The sequence below is a fragment of the Coenobita brevimanus genome, chromosome 65, assembly GCF_032717465.1.
Source record: "Coenobita brevimanus isolate Jiangsu-jjx chromosome 65, ASM3271746v2, whole genome shotgun sequence".
Classification (NCBI taxonomy): Eukaryota; Metazoa; Arthropoda; class Malacostraca; order Decapoda; family Coenobitidae; genus Coenobita; species Coenobita brevimanus.
Genome location: NC_137018.1, coordinates 31,562,698 through 31,580,027, shown reverse-complemented (window position 1 = coordinate 31,580,027; position 17,330 = coordinate 31,562,698). Strand labels below are relative to the sequence as shown.

General features: G+C 43.9%; 1 protein-coding gene across 1 annotated transcript in view; it reads left to right on the top strand.

Moving 5' to 3' along the window:
• MCPH1 (Microcephalin) overlaps positions 1-17,330 on the top strand; it is a 189,200-nt gene that overhangs the window by 107,332 nt on the left and 64,538 nt on the right. The window lies entirely within an intron of this gene.

Below are 17,330 nucleotides of genomic sequence, written 5' to 3'. Positions count from 1 at the left end.
TGACCTCGTCCTAGGTCTCTTTCAGTCTGCCTCTAGCAGCCCTATCCCAACCTTTCACATTTCTCACTTTCTGCACCCAATTGTCCTCCATCATTCTCTCTATATGCCCAGACCACCTCAACCTACCTCTCTCCATCACGACACCAATACAGTCCAGTCCCATCCTTCCTCTTACCTTTTCCATTGTAAACCTAGCCCCCCCCAGGCCTTGCACTCAAGGACGCACTGCACATCCACATAATCATTGTCATTTCTGAATGCTTGATCCTGCGAATATCCCCTTCCTTCATTGCCCAGGTCTCACTACCATACAGCATTACACTCCTAACACATGCTGCATACAAAGATCCCATAGCAATGATGGAGAGCCCACTCAGTGTCAGGAAAGGCAACAACTCCCTGAACTACTTCTAACCACTGTTCACCCTATCCACAGAGCTAGCTCCGGCTCCACCTTCAGCACATAACATGTCTCCCAAATAACAAAACTCTTCTATACACCCAAGAGACTCACCAGCAAGAACAATCCTATCATGCTTTACAATCTCCACGTGCACCCACGACACACGTGAAATCAGCATTATCTGCAATCTTCCTCTAATACCACTACATCTGTTATGCACCCACTTATCACAAACACTGCACAACATGGAACTACTGTACTTCCTCCACTCTTGTGGCAAACTGCACATGGCCACTCATCCTCTTCTGTGTCAGTACTGTCACCAACCCAACACACCATCACCTTTGTTATCACCTGCCATTACAAGGCAGAGCAGTAATATTTTTGCTTGCCTCTGTGTGTGTGTGTGTGTGTGCATGCGTGCACACGCACGCACGCATTATGTCTCATGAACAGCTGGAGCTATGAACATGAAACCTTCAGGGAATCAAGATATGGCAAAATCTTGTCTGAGTTTGAAAATGGGCACTTGGTGTCAAGGTCAGGGTCACCAAAATGGCTGCCAAAGGTCAACTTGTTTTTATTGCCCGTCTTTAGCACCATTATATCTCATGAACGGCTTGAGCTATCAACATGGAACCTTCAGGGTAACAAGATATGGCCAAAATCTTGGATGATTTTGAAAATGGGCACTCGGGGTCAAGGTCATCAAAATGACTGCCACAGGTCAACTAGTTTTTATCACCTGCCTTTAGCACCATTATATCTCTTGAACGGTGTGAGCTATCAACATGTAACCTTCAGGGTATCAAGATATGGCGAAAATCTTGGCCAACAGCATATTCTGGCGAACGATTAGCATTCGATTCCCAAATGCTTTTCTTTCATTTTACCTGCATTTACTGTCAAGCTCTTGTGTCCTGCACCATATCTCCACTTCTTAAATCTTTCCTCTGCCTCCCTTTCATTCTTTGCAGTGAACACCAGATCATCGGCCTTGGTTTAATCACGCTTGTTTTAATGCAGTTCGCAACAAGGAGAGGGCCTATAAAAAGTACCAGAGCCAACCCATCCCTGTATCACATCTCATTTATGTTTCTGTCCAGAATTGTGCTAAGTCTGTTCTTCGCTCTGCTAAAAATAATTTCATCCGTAGTAAATGCTCTCAACTCTCTTAACTCGAATTCTTCCCGTTCCTTCTGGCACCTTGCCAAAAACCTTTCTAACAACTTTACCTCATCATCCTTCCCTCCTCTTTTCTACTCTGATGGCTCTGTAGCTATTTCTTCTACTGATACAGCAGATCTCCTCACTCAGACTTTCTCCTCCAATTCCACCTTAGACGATTCCAGTGCTGTTCCTCCATCAGTTCCCCCCTCTGACTTCAACATGGCTGACATTAAAATTTCTTCACCTGATGTATTTTCTGCTATCACTGGCCTTAATACTAACAAGTCATATGGGTCTGATGGAGTCCGTCCTGTTGTCCTCAAGAACTGTGCTTCTGTGCTTAAACCCTACTTAGGTAAACTCTTTCGCCTTTGTCTTTCAACTTGTACCTTTCCTTCTTGCTGGAAGTTTGCTTCCATTCAGCCAGTCCCAAAGAAGGGTGACCATTCCCAACCTTGCAACTATTGTCCAATTGCTTTTACATTCTGTGTCTTAAAAGTTTTCGAATCTGTTCTTAGAAAAATTTTAAAGCATCTTTCCTATCACAACCTTCTTTCTGATCATTAAGATGGATTCCATCAGGGATGCTCCACTGGCGATCTCACCTACCTTTCAGACTCCTGGTCATCCTCCTTTCGGGACTTTGGCGAAAGCTTTGCCATTGCACTTGATATCTCAAAGACTTTTGATCGACTCTGGCATAAATCTTTAATTTCCAAACTGCTCTCTTAGCTATCCTTCTATCAGTGCCTTCATCTATAGCTTCCTTTCTGGTCGTTCTATAGCTGCTATTGTAAACGGCCATTGTTCTTCTAGATCTGTCAGCAGTGATGTTCCTCAAGGCTCTGTCTTATCACCAACTCTCTTCCTCTTATTCATCAATGACTTTCTAAGCTGTACATCTAACCCTATCCACTTATACGCTGATGATTCCATCCTTCATCTTTCCATCCAGTTCTTGCAACGTCCATCTCAGCAGGTGCTTCAACAAACAAGGAATGAGGCTATGGCACACCTAATGTTTGACTTGGCTCATATCTCTGACTGGGGTAAAAATAATCTTGTTTTTAATGCATCAAAAACTCAGTTTTTACACCTGTCAACCCGACACAATCTTCCACAGGAGTACCCACTAATGTTTGATAATATCCAGCTCAATCCTGCATCTTCCTGGAACATGCTTGGGGTTTCATTCTCTCAGGACTTATCTTGGAAAGATCATATTGCATCTCTTGTGAAATCTGCTTCCAAGAGATTAGATGTGCTAAGCCGACTTCGTTCCTTATTTACCCCTGCACAATTGTTGACTTTATACATGAGTTTTATTCCCCCTGATAGAGTACAACTTTCATGTGTGGGGAGGCTCCCCACATACAGCTCTTCTCAATAGGATGGAGTCAAAGGCTTTTCATTTCATTAACTCTCCTTCTCTTACTGGCTCCCTTCAACTTCTGCCTCTTCGTCGCACTGTTGCATCTTTATCTCTTTTCTGTCGCTACTTCAATGGTCACTTCTCCTCTGAACTGTCTGCTTGCATCCCTCCACCTCTACGACAGGTGCATAGCACCCGTCTTGCAACAAACTCTCATTCCTTTTCTGTCCAACTCTCTAATGCAAGAGTTAACCATTACTCCCAGTCCTTCATTTATGCAACAGGTCATCTCTGGAACTGTCTCCCTCTGTCTGTATTTCCTACTTCCTATGATCTCCAGTCTTTCAAATGTAGTGTGTCCAGGCAGGTTGAAATGAATGGATCTTGAATTTCTCTCTCTCTCTCTCTCTCTCTCTCTCTCTTTCTTTTTTTTAGGAACAGTTTGTGGGCTCCTGGCCTTTGGTTCCTTCTTTCTTGCATTAAAAAAAAAAAAAAATGCAACAGCTCCCACGTCCCACGGGAGTCTAATTCTTATGTCATGGGAGGGCTTCAAGCACTATGATAAACAGTAATTGGCTGCAGACTGGCCCCAGATGCACACCAACATTCACGGAGAAATCATCATTCAACTCACCATTCACTCCCATATGGGTGTGAGCACCAACATACATAGCCATAACCATTCCAAACAGCCACTCCTTGATCCCAAGCTTTCTCATTGCCCATGTCTCCATCTCCCTAGGGACTCCATCAAAGGCCTTCTCCAAATCAACAGAAACATAGTACAGATCCCTTTTCTTTCCTATATATTTTTCTTGAAGCGGTTGAACAATGAATAAGGCATCTCCCTTTGCGTGGCATAAACCCAAACTACATCTCATCAGTATTACACTCTTTCTCTAATCATACCTTCTAGAACCCTCTCCATTACCTTCATTTTCTGATCTAAAAGTTTTGTACCGATAATTTCTTCTTTCCAGGGCATTACTCTTCCCCATGTACACATTTTTAGTCACACTCTTCAGCCAGTCATCTGGGACAACACATTCATAAATATAACCTTATTTATCAAATCAGTTATTAACCCTACTCCTATATCTCATAAGGCCGTCAGCATTTCAGCAGTCAACCCAGACACACGTGCTGCCTTCCCCACTTTCATCTCTCCTGTTACCCTGCTCACAGTAGCAGCATCAGTCAGCAGCCAAGGGCCCAACACTGGATCTGCTGCCTCTAAACCTTCACTCTTCCAGTCAGATGCCTCATTTGGTAGCCAGTAATAATGCTCTCTCTCGGAGTCTTTATTATCAGCATACTCTCCCAAACATTTCCTCTAACTATCTTATGCACTACACCACATGTACTTTACATTTCACACAACGTATCCCACTATGTTACAGGGGTTGGCACCAGTAAGGGCATGCAGCCAGAAAACTTTGGCCCTGCTACCTAGTGGCTGACTTCTGGGGGGAGGCATGACGGGGGTTCTGCCGGCATAGATCATGGGTCCAGGTCGAGATGGGGCTCGAGCCTGTGCTAGAGTGTACAGTCATAAGAAAAACTATCATTACCCTTCAGAGCTATCCACTGTGATACAACGACGAAGTGTTGTGGAATGACGGGACAGGAAAGTTTGTACCGCAAACCCATCAATGTCGGTTATGTGAGACAGATATTAGAATTTGTGCTTGATGTAATAAAAGCTAATTAGATCGTTTGGCCTCTTTGCATAGAGACAATACGTTTTATCATCCGGCACAGAATTCACTAAATAAAAATATAACAGAATGGTGTAGGGTCGGCAACACACATGCAGACGGACAATGAGTATGTGCACCCATGCACATACTCCCCCAGTATCCCTGCTTGTTGTAAAAGGTGACTAAAAGGGTTGGCGGAGGGTTAGTGCCCCTCCCCGGAAAACAACTAACTAAAAAAACAAACGAAGCCTCGGACAAGGACTGACCAAACGATGATGACCCATGACCGGACAAAGGACTTGATAATGGCTACGTGGAATGTAAAAGGGGCGAATGATGAGGTGAAAGAGAGAGAGATTGTCCAGGTGCTTGAGGGTGCAAAAGTGGATGTATGTGGAATGACTGAAACAAAATGGAGAGGAGAAAGTGTGAGAGAATGGGAGTATGGATGGGGTATATGTGCAGGAGTAGGTGAGAATGAGAGGGCAAAGGAAGGAGTATGTATAGTTGTGAGTAAAAGATGGAAGAAGAGCATAAGACAGTATGGATCAGTTGGGTCAAGGATTGTGTGGGTAAAGTTGAAAGTTGGAATACAAATGTGGGCGATTGTGTGTGTGTATGTGCCAACGCAAGATCGTGCTAGCAGAGTGAGAGATGAGTTCTGGACAAATGTAGAAGTGTGCATGGAAAAGTTTGGAAGGAATGAGAGAGTGTTTTTGATCGGTGATATGAATGGTAAAGTAGGGAATGTGAAGGTGGATGGAATAGTTGGTGAGTGGGGTGTGCCTGCTGCGATAGATGAGAAGTCCAGTGCATTAGTGGACATTTGTGCTGGGAGGGGGTTGGTGATAGCCAATACCCTCTTCAGGCATAAAATGATCCACAGGTATACATGGCGAGTGATGAGAAGGGTGGGTGGTGAACTGAATGAAAGGAAGGCAATGATTGATTATGTGTGTGTGGATGAAAGGGTGCGAAGATGTGTAATGGATGCAAGAGCTTATAGAGGTTGGGGGAGTGGACTTTCTAACCACAACTTGGTGGTGGCCAGAATTAGGATACAAGTAAGATGGAGGAATAGAAGAAGGGAAAGACGAGAGGAAAGAGTAGTTGCAAGGAGAGTGGAAAGGTTACAAGAGGATGAGAGAAAGGCAGAGTATAAGAGAAAAGCAGAGGAACGATTGGGCAAATATGAATTGGAGCAGATGGGGGACGTGGAAGGTGTGTGCAGGATATTTACAGAAGAAATATGTGCAGCATGTGATGTGGTGTGTGGAAGGAAGAGAAGACGGAGGGGGGTGCAAGGAACAGCGTGGTGGACTGAAGAGGTGAAACAGGCTGTGGCACAAAGGAAGGAAGCATACAATGAATGGATGAGAAATAGGGGCGTGGAAGAAGTTGAGAGGCGGAAGAGAGAGTTATACGTAGGAAGAAAGAGAGAGGTGAAAAGATTAATAAGAGAGAGTAGTGTGTGAAGAATGATGAAGGAAGGGTAGTGGTGAACAGTGAGGATAATAAAGATGCATGGAGAAAGCATTATAACCGGTTATTGAATGAGGAGTTTGACTGGGACAGGGAAGGTTTGGAGCCAGCAGATCCAGTGTCTGGCCCTTGGCCTTTGATTGATACTGCTACTGTGAGTGAGGCAATAGGCAGGATGAGGGTGGGGAAGGCAGCAGGTGTGTCTGGGTTGACTGCCGAAATGTTGAAGGCCTCAGGCGATATAGGGGTGAGTTTAGTCACTGACCTGATAAATAGGATTATTTATGAGTGTGTTGTCCCAGATGATTGGCTGAAGTGTAATTGTAAATGTGTATAAAGGGAAGGGTGATGCCCTGGAAAGAGGAAATTATAGAGGTATAAAGCTTTTAGATCAGATAATGAAGGTAATGGAGAGAGTTTTAGAAGGTATGATTAGAGAAAGAGTGAATATTGATGAGATGCAGTCTGGGTTTATGCCAGGTAGGGGGACCACTGATCCCATATTCATTGTTCAACAGCTTCAGGAAAATTATATTGGTAGGAGAAGGGATCTTTATTTTGTTTTTGTTGATTTGGAAAAGGTCTTTGACAGAGTCCCTAGAGAGGTGGTGAAGTGGGCAATGAGAAAGCTTGGCTTGGAGGAGTGGCCGGTTAGGGTGGTTATGGCCATATATGTGGGTGCTCACACCCAGGTGAGAGTGAATGGAGATTTGAGTGATGAGTTTTCTGTGAATGTTGGTGTGCATCAGGGGTCAGTCTTGAGTCCCATGTTGTTTATCATGGTACTTGAAGCCCTTTCACGTGACTTTAGAAACGGACTCCCGTGGGAGTTGTTGTATGCTGATGATTTGGTGTTGATTGCAGAGAATGAAAGGGAGGCAGAGGAAAGGTTTAGGAAGTGGAGAGATGGTATGGGGCAAATGGGTTTAAGGGTAAATGCAGATAAAACAAAAGTGATGATATCTAGGGTTGGTGGCAGTACTGTCAAAGACGAGGGAGAGTGGCCATGTGCAGTTTGCCACAAGGGCGTGGGAAGTAATTCCATCTTGTGCGGTGTCTGTGATAAATGGGTGCATAAGAGATGTAGTGGTATCAGAGGTAGACTGCGAGATAATGCTGATTTTATGTGTACGGCGTGCCAGGGTGAGCAGGTGGAGATTGTCGGACGTGAAAGGATTGAACTTGCTGGTGAATCTCTTGAGTGTGTGGAAGAGTTTTGTTATTTGGGTGACATGTTGTGTGCTGGAGGTGGGGCTGGAGCTAGCTCTGTGGCTAGGGTGAGAAGTGGTTGGAAGAAGTTCAGGGAGCTCTTGCCTCTCCTGACATTGAGAGGGCTCTCCCTACGTGCTAAGGGGTCTTTGTATGCAGCATGTGTTAGGAGTGTAATACTGTATGCCAGTGAGACCTGGGCAGTAAAGGAGGAAGATATTCGCCGGCTCAGATGTACAGAAATGACAGTGATTAGGTGGATGTGCAGTGCATCCCTCCGTCCAAGCCCTGGAGGGGCTGGGTTTACAATAGAAGAGTTGAGAGGTAGGATGGGACTGGAGTGTATTGGTGTTGTGATGAGGAGAGGTAGATTGAGGTGGTTTGGACATGTGGAGAGGATGGGGGATGATAATTGGGTGAGGAAGGTGAGAAGTATTAATATTGGGGGTGGGGTTATGAGGGGTAGACTGAGAAAGACATGGGACGAGGTCATTAAGTGTGACCTTAAGGTTAAGGGACTGAACAGGGAGGCTGCAATGGATCGTGCAGCGTGGAGAGCCGCCATTAGGTGATCAAGGCTGACACATGCAAGCACGTTGGAGCCTTTAAAAACGAAAACGAGTAAGAAGAGAGTGGATGAGGAATTTGAGTGTAAAGTGGAGGGACTAAGAAAATGTTCTGGAAAGAGGTGAAGAGAGTAAGACAGGGTGGAAGTGAGGTTAGCAGGGGAGTGAAAGATAAAAATGGTAGATTACTAGTGGAGAAGGGAGAAAAAGTGAGCAGATGGAGAGAACACTTTAAGGAATTGTTGAACATACAGGATGGAAGTAATGCGAGTGTAAGTGCCTGGGGAATGGCTGGGAGAAGGAGGGAGTTGAGAAGACAGGAAGAAATCAGTAGGATAGAAGTTGTGGAAGCAATGAAGAAAGTTAAAATGGGGAAAGCCCCAGGAATTGATGGAGTCTGTGGTGAAATGCTGAAGCATGGGGGATAGATGGTAGTAGAATGGATGTGGAAGATGTGCAGATTGGCCTGGGAGGTAGGTAGAGTCCTGGAGGATTGGAAGTCAGGTATAATTATTCCCTTGTACAAAGGAAAAGGGGAAATGGAAGTGCGTGGTAATCATAGGGGCATTTCTCTTCTTAGTATAATAGGAAAAGTGTATGGTAGGATACTTATTGACAGAGTTAGAGAAAGAACAGAGGAATTAGTTGGAGAAGAACAGGGAGGCTTTAGGAAGGGAAGAGGTTGTGTAGATCAGATATTCATTTTTAGGTCTTTAGTGGAAAAGTTTCTAGAGAAGGGAAAGAAGTTGTATGCGGCTTTCATGGATTTGGAGAAAGCATATGACAGGGTGAATAGACAAGGATTGTGGAAAGTATTAAGAATATATGGAGTAGATGGAAAGTTGTTGAATCCTGTCAAGAGTATGTATGATGGTGCTAAGGCTGCAGTGCTTGTGGGTGGTGAACTAAGTGAATTTTTCTCTTTGGAGGTTGGGTTGAAACAGGGATGTGTCATGTCTCCATGGTTGTTCAGTTTGTTCATGGATGGGGTAATAAAAGAGGAACAAGGTAGGATAGTGGATGTTGGAGTGGCCCTGGTGAGAGAGGATAGTGTTTGGAAACTCCCTGTACTGTTGTTTGCAGATGATACTGTGTTGTTGAGTGAAGACGAAGGGGAGCTGCAAGACTTGGTGGAGGAGTTTGGGAGAGTGTGCAAGAAACAGAATTTAAAAGTGAATGTAGGGAAGAGTAAAGTGATGGTCTTTGAGAGAGGAGGTCAGTGAATGTACAGCGAGGTTGGATGGTGAGGAATTGGAAAATGTGAGTATGTTTAAGTACTTGGGTAGTGTGATGAGTAAGGATGGAGGTTTGGAGGGTGAAGTGCTTGAAAGGGTACAGCAGGGAAGAAAGGTTGCAGGTTCTTTGAAAGCAGTGATAAGAAACAGGGAAGTGAGCATGGAAGTAAAAAAGTTACTACATGACAATATTGTGATACCAACTCTAACGTATGGAAGTGAAGTTTGGATGTTGTTGGAAGGACATAAGTCAAGAGTGAGAGCAGTGGAAATGAGTTATTTAAGAGGAGCCTGTGGAGTCACATGGAGAGACAGGCTGACGAATGAGGATATAAAGGAGCGTTGTGGTGTGGATGTGGATGTGATAGGAAGTGTTATGAGGAACACACTGAGGTGGTTTGGCCACGTGGAGAGGATGGAGGGTGAAGGACTGATGAAGAGAGTGTATGTGAGTGAGGTGGAGGGGGGAAGAGGGAGGGGGAGGCCGAGGATGAGATGGAGGGATGGGGTGGAGAGGTATATGAGAGAGGGGGGTGTGAGTTGGGAGCAGGGCAGTGAAATGGCGGGGGACAGGACGACGTGGCGGCGATTTGTTTTTGGCCACCCGAAACGGGATTGAGGCATCTGGCAATAGGTAGATAGATAGAATGATATGTATTACTTTCTACATATAGTAAATGTTGAGTAAAAGGAAAATAATAATACGTGTTCAATCTCATTGCTTTAATATTTTGTATACCCACCTCCTGCTTCCAAAGCAGCCTCTAGACGTCGATGCATGGATGACACTAACAGAAGCATCCATCTAAAGCATTTAGCCACTCATCCAAAGCAAACAATGAACTCGTGTACCCCTGCTACACTGTCATAAAAAAAAGTCGATGCCTATAGATTAAATATACTTTTAAATGATTAATTTGTTGTATTCCATAGATAAGAAGTGTTAAATAGTAGGAAAATAATAAACGTGCCGAGTTTCATTATTAACCCCTGGCGGGGCGCTCAGGGTAACACAACACTTCCTCTGTATTTCCCTGCCATATGGCTCATTCTTGCTCATTATTCCAACTCTTGTAATGGGATTGTGATATGGCAACACTAGATAGGGGAGGGGCGAACAGCAAGGATCCGCCCACATAGTCCAGCTAACGTTCGATTCGCATCGAACATCCCTGGGGGTAACGATACTTTTTCTTATGACTGTACAGGGCATTGTGGTTCCCAGGCTGCTGCTTCTGCCCAATAGAGAGGGACCAGAACCTGGGAGTAGCACCCCAGGAGGCTGCCCTATCAAACAATCAATCAGTCAATCATTTCCTGTGGCACCCCACGGGATGCATAGGGCCTCAATGAACTCTCTCCACCAATATTTGTCTCTTGCCATCTCCTTCAGGTCCCACCAGCACTCCTCTCCTGCTTCTCTTTTCATTGTCCTCAACCAGGTTTCCCTCGGCCTACCTCTACCTCTTCTTCCTCTAGCAGTCCACTCTGGCACATCCTGTATTAAACTACCTTCTTTTCTGTATATGTGCCCCAGCCACTTCCAGCAAGACAGTCTCACATATTCATTAACTGGTTCCACTCTTGTAATATCCCTTACTCTTGCATTTGTAACTCTGTCTTGCCATTTTACCCCAAGAATCCTTCTCAGTATTTTATTCTCAAATCCTAATACTTTCTGATCTCTTGCAATTGTATTGTGCCATGACTCATGCCCGTAAATTAAAATTGGTCTAACCATGAAATGGTAAATTTTCACTTTAGTATGTACCAAAAGCATATTATTATTCCAAACAGATTTCAACATTTCAACAGCTCGCCAAGCCTGTCTAATCCTCTCCTCAATTTCATTGTTTAATGATCATTAGATGATACAATCGTTCCCAGATATTTAAAGTATTCTACATTCTTCACCACATTATTCCCAATTACACAATCGATTTGGTTCTCCACGTTCATATTAATAATTTCAGTCTTTCCACAATTTATTACCAATCCCACTTTTTCTCCTTCCTTCACCAGACAATCAAGCACCCTCTGCATCTCGTAAATACTTCCGCAAATCAGTACATATCCTATCAGTACAATGCCCTATCAGTGGGTGTATAATGGCGGGACAGTTGCAGTGCCAAGGGCACTTGGAGGGTGTCCCTGCAGCTGTCCTGGCAGGGTGTCCTGAGGCCACTACCACAGCCACTGGTAAGCTTGTGGGCTAGGGGTCCCAGATCCATTGCCTGGACCTGGGACTGCAGTGAGTGGGGCCTGTGGTATGTCTGTCCCCCTTTATTAATACTGTGACAAAATACAAGAATATGTTTCAAAGCAAGCCTGAGGACAGTAAATCACCCAGGGGGATGAGAGTGGATTCATGGAATGTGGGAAGTTTGAGGGGAAGAACAAGGGAAGTCGTTGAGGGATTCAGTAGGAGGTGGGTGGATGTGGCATGTTTGCAGGAAGTCCGGTACAAGGGTGGATCAGCCAGAAAGATTGTTGGGAAGGACTGTTGCCATAAGTTGTTTTAGCAGGGGGGGACTGACGGATATGGGGTTGTTGATGTGATGGTTGCAGAGAAATGGGTGGAATATGTTATGAATGTTATGAGAGTAAGCGATAGGATATTGGTAGTGAAAATTCTGTTCGGTAGAAAGATAACTGCAATTATATCGGCATATGCTCCACAGGCAGGATTGGATGAAATAGAGGAAGATAGATTTTGGGATGATTTAATACGTGTAATAGGTGGTATGCGGGATGATGAGATAGTGGTTTTGGGAAGGGACTTAAATGGTCATGTAGGTGAAGCAGCACAAGGTTATGAAGGAGTACATGGGGGATGTGCGTATGGTATTAGGAATGCAGAAAGGGAAAGGATACTCGAGTTTGGGGAGGCAACGAACATGATTGTGTGCAACACACATTTTAGGAAAAGAGAGAGTAGGTTAATTACGTATGAGTCTGGGGGAAATAGTAGTCAGATAGATTATTTTCTGGTTAGGGAGGGCTGATAGGTTAGTGAGGCATGTTAAAGTTATAGGAAGTGAGGAGTGTGTGCAGCAGCACAAACTATTGATTTGTGATATGGTGCTTAAAGAACGAGTGATGAAAAAGAGAACTTCTGTACAGTACCTAGGAGGAAATTATGGAAGCTGGAAAACCAAGTAGTAAGGGATGCCTTCTATAGCAAGATGAGGAGAGTGGTGGCTGGACAGGGAACCATAGACAGAGACGTTAATGAACAGTACAGAGCACTCAAGAACAATCTCTTGAGAGTTACTGATGTAATATGCAGTTGGACAAGAAGCCCACCAAGACATAAAGTAACTTGGTGGTGGGATGAAGGTGTAGAAGCTGCAGTTAAGAAGAAAAGAAGGCTTCTCCGAGAGTGGAAGAAGGGTGGTAGCAAGGAGGAATACTTGGCTGCCAAGCGTAGGGCTAGAAGAGAGGTATACAGGGCAAAGTCTGAGTCACAGAGGCTTTTACTTGATAACCTAAATCATGGGGAAGGGAAAAATATGATATTTAAGGTGGTAAATCAGATGAAGAGGGATAATCAGGATATTATTGGTGAGCAGTGTGTGAAAAATTATGAAGGAAGGGTGGTGGTGAACAGTGAGGATATTAAAGATGCATGGAGGGAGCATTATAGCCGGTTATTGAATGAGGAGTTTGACTGGGACAGGGAAGGTTTGGAGCCAGCAGAGCCAGTTTTTGGCCCTTGGCCTCTGATTGATGCTGCTACTATGAGTGAGGCAATAGGCAGGATGAAGGTGGGGAAGGCAGCAGGTGTGTCTGAGTTGACTGCCGAAATGTTGAAGGCCTCAGCCGATATAGGGGTGAGTTTAGTCACTGACCTGATAAATATGATTATTTATGAGTGTGTTGTCCCAGATGATTGGCTGAAGAGTGTAATTGTAAATGTGTATAAAGGGAAGGGTGATGCTCTGGAAAGAGGAAATTATAGAGGTATAAAGCTTTTAGATCAGATAATGAAGGTAATGGAGAGAGTTTTAGAAGGTATGATTAGATAATGAGTGAATATTGATGAGATGCAGTTTCGCTTTATGCCAGGTAGGCGGTCCACTGATGCCACATTCATTGTTCGACAGCTTCAGGAAAATTATATTGGTAAGAAAAGGGATCTGTATTTTGTTTTTGTTGATTTAGAAAAGGCCTTTGGCAGAGTCCCTAGAGAGGTGGTGAAGTGGGCAATGAGAAAGCTTGGCTTGGAGGAGTGGCTGGTTAGGGTGGTTATGGCTATGTATGTGGGTGCTCGCACCCATGTAAGAGTGAATGGAGATTTGAGTGATAAGTTTTCCATGAACTTTGGTGTGCATCAGGGGTCAGTTTTGAGTCCCATGTTGTTTATCATGGTACTTGAAGACCTCTTACGTGACTTCAGAAACGGACTCCCATGAGAGATGTTGTATGCTGATGATTTCGTGTTGATTGCAGAGAACAAAAGGGAGGTGGAGGAAAGATTTAGGAAGTGGAGAGATGGTAATGGGCACAAGAGCTTCAGGGTAAATGCAGATAAAACAAAAGTGATGATATCTAGGGCTGGTGGCAGTACTGTCAAAGACGAGGGAGAGTGACCATGTGCAGTTTGCCACAAGGGCGTGGGAAGTAATTCCGTCTTGTGCGGTGTTTGTGATAAATGGGTGCACAAGAGATGTAGTGGTATCAGAGGTAGACTGCGAGATAATGCTGATTTTATGTGTATGGCCTGTCGTGGAGAGCAGGTGGTAATTGTCAGGCGTGAAAGGATTGAACTTGCTGGTGAATCTCTTCAGTGTGTGGAAGAGTTTTGTTATTTGGGTGACATGTTGTGTGCTGGAGGTGGGGCTGGAGCTAGCTCTGTGGCTAGGGTGAGAAGTGGTTGGAAGAAGTTCAGGGAGCTCTTGCCTCTCCTGACATTGAGAGGGCTTTCCCTACGTGCTAAGGGGTCTTTGTATGCAGCATGTGTTAGGAGTGTAATGCTGTATGGTAGTGAGACCTGGGCAGTAAAGGAGGAGGATATTCACAGGCTCAGACGTACAGAAATGACAATGATTAGGTGAATGTGTAGTGCATCCCTGCGTGCAAGGTCTGGGGGGGCTGGGTTTATGATGGTAGAGCTGAGAGGTAGGATGGGACTGGAGTGTATTGGTATTGTGATGAGGAGAGGTAGATTGAGATGGTTTGGGCATGTGGAGAGGCTAGGGGATGATAACTATGTAAAGAAGGTGAGAAGTGTTAATACTGGTGGCGGGGTTATGAGGGGTAGACCAAGAAAGACATGGGACGAGGTCATTAACCCCTTAACCGTGGGGCGTCACTTTCGTGACGCTTGGGAGCAAGGGATCATACCTCGGGGCGTCACTTTTGCAACTCTCTGTTATTTTGAATTCCCCCGGGCTTTCAAGTGGTAGCTTGTATCATCTATCAGTACTGCCAATGTCCAACACTAGTCAGCACTCCTAATCTCATCTGTACTCCCATCCATTGTTGAAAATTTAGCCATTTCTCCCCATTCTTGACTCCCCTCCCTATTCTTGACTCCCCTCCCTACCTTCCCTCCATTACCCTCTCCTCTCGCCTGCCCGGCCGTACTACGCTAAGTAAATCTTCCCTGGAATTTTCCATTGATTTCATCCATTGAAATAAACTCTTTGCCCTATTCTTATACCAAGTAATATATACCAAAAAGAAATAAGGTAAGTGAGAGTGCCATACACCTGGAATTGGCTAATTATCACCTGACAACACCTCACATGCACTTGTTCGCTAATTGTCGCTGTTTATTTCCCCTTGAAATATGCCGTATAATCTATTCTCGTACTAAAAATATATATAAGGAGGGAAGGGAGAAACCTAAGTGATATTTACATTCACCTGGAACTACCTAATTTATAATGTATTGTCTAGATTTCCTGCCAATCATTTCACTGTTATATATTAGCAGCTGTCAAGAGGCTGACGTTGGCAGTAATGCATTTCCCTAGGTAGGCCACCCTGGCCCACCCCTATCAGTTCACTGTCATCTTCAAAGGTGAAGGTACGTCTGTTTGCTCCTGCTAACTTCCCCCCGCTTTTTAGCCCCATGCAAAGGGCCCTGTGACCTTTACCCCCTACTAAACCTCGTGTGGAAAGAGGTAAAGGGCTGACAATTGAAAGAGAGTGACTACGATCTTTCTGTTGAGTAAAACAGTGCAAGCGGAATTGTAAATAATGTGTAAACAGCAAGTGAAAGCAATTAATATAAATATAAGTGAACAGTGGAAAATAGTTTTATAAGTTACTTCAGGTGACAGTGCATAACACAGTGTAAATAAAATAGAAATGTAAATAAAAAGAGAACGTAAATAGAAATGTAAATGAGTAGTATTATAAGAATACGAGTATATATACTTGGAGTAATGAAAGTGAAAGTTTCACTCTAGCATATATGAATATTATGAGTTATGAGAGTGAAGGTGAAAGTGACATTCACTCTCAATGCTAGTATACAGGACGAGAAAGTGAATGCTACATATTTTACTGAAAGAAATTGAATGCCTACAGTGACAATAAACTATTATTACTGAAGGAAACTTATGGATAAAGACTGTAGATATTTATAAGTGTTATATAGTATTAGAAATATAAACTGTGAGTGTTTTTATGAATAATAAATGACAGCACCAGCGGTGAACTAGCGCAAGTGGGAAGGTCATACGCCCTCGTAATTTTCATTGCTTTCACAGTGTTTTTTTTTTTTTTTTTTTTTTTTTTTTTTTTTTTTTTTAAATATGGATTCCAAACTATTTGAGAATCATGGAATGGTGTTTCTAGTGATAATATCAGGCTGTGGTAATCATATTACGGGTTGTCGGGAAGTGTAAAGTGGAGACTCTGTTACCCAACTTCAGAGGTCTCCACAAATCCTACGGTACTCGACGAAGGCTCAACAAACACCCCAGGAGAAAGCTGAAGGTATGTGCCATAAGCTTATTGATTTTAATATTCTAGGACTAATAACTGATTTTTGGCAAATATTTTTAGAGAGTCTGTCGGAGCGCAAATATGCCCGCGGGTGCCGCAAGAAAAAGCAAATCAAGCCCGCAGTTAAAGGGTTAAGCGTGACCTCAAGATTAAGGGACTGAACAGGGAGGCTTCAATAGATCGTGCAAGATGGAGAGCCGCCATTAGGTGACTAAGGCCGATGCATGCAAGCATGTTGTAGCCTTTAAAAATGAAACGAAACGTTCACCACTAACATCCTTCATCTTTCGTCATGCACTGCTCATCTGTCATATGAGGAGTCTCGTGGACAAGGGGCGAATGCGCCACCCCCATCAAAAATGAGTTATGCATGTTTTCCGATAGATGGAAGCACTGAAAATCTCGTGGTGAAGAGCATTTTCCGATTCTGACCCATGTGGGTTCAGAATTCTAGGTTCAATCTCCCTTGTTTTGCACACCTGGAGGGGAGGAGGAGGGCAGGGAGGGTCTGTGATTTCAGAGCGGTAGGGGCGAATGTCGGCACGCGCCCAGCCAATGGGCGAGCAGCTCCCTCTGTCAGAGTTAAAGGGCCGCCTCTCAGCCTATCAGACGCGCGCTAGCACCCCCGCTAGTCATCCCGCCAAGCACATGAGTGAAGCCTGGCTTTGTTTACACTCCGATGACTTCCTCAACTACTAACCATTAGCCCCCCCCCCTCTTCATCTTGGTGTGCGGTTGGAGTTGTAAATAGTGGTGAGTATTATAACTTCATTGTGTCAGTCATTAACATTATAATGGTTATCATACACACAATAAAACAACCTGTTGCCGATAAGGAGCTGAAAATATTTAATTAATAATTATAGGAAAAATATTAATTATAGGAATTTTTGGCTGAAAATTTCACAGTATCTTAGTTTCATTTACATCTAATACAGGTATGAATTTCAAGTTGATTGAACGATAATTACTATATGCTGAAAAAACACCATCGCGTGTTTTACTGTGTGTGTGTGTGTGTGTGTGTGTGTGTGTGTGTGTGTTTTTCATTTTTTCCTGCAGTATAAATTTGCCTCTTCCAGAGGATTCTAATGATATATAATAACATGCAATTCTATAATATTCTATGTCTGCCACCTATTCCTGAACTTTAAACGCTCATAACTAAAAACAAAAAAAAATGGCGCATTCGCCCCTTGTCCACGAGACGCCTCATATCCCTGTTTTCCCCTC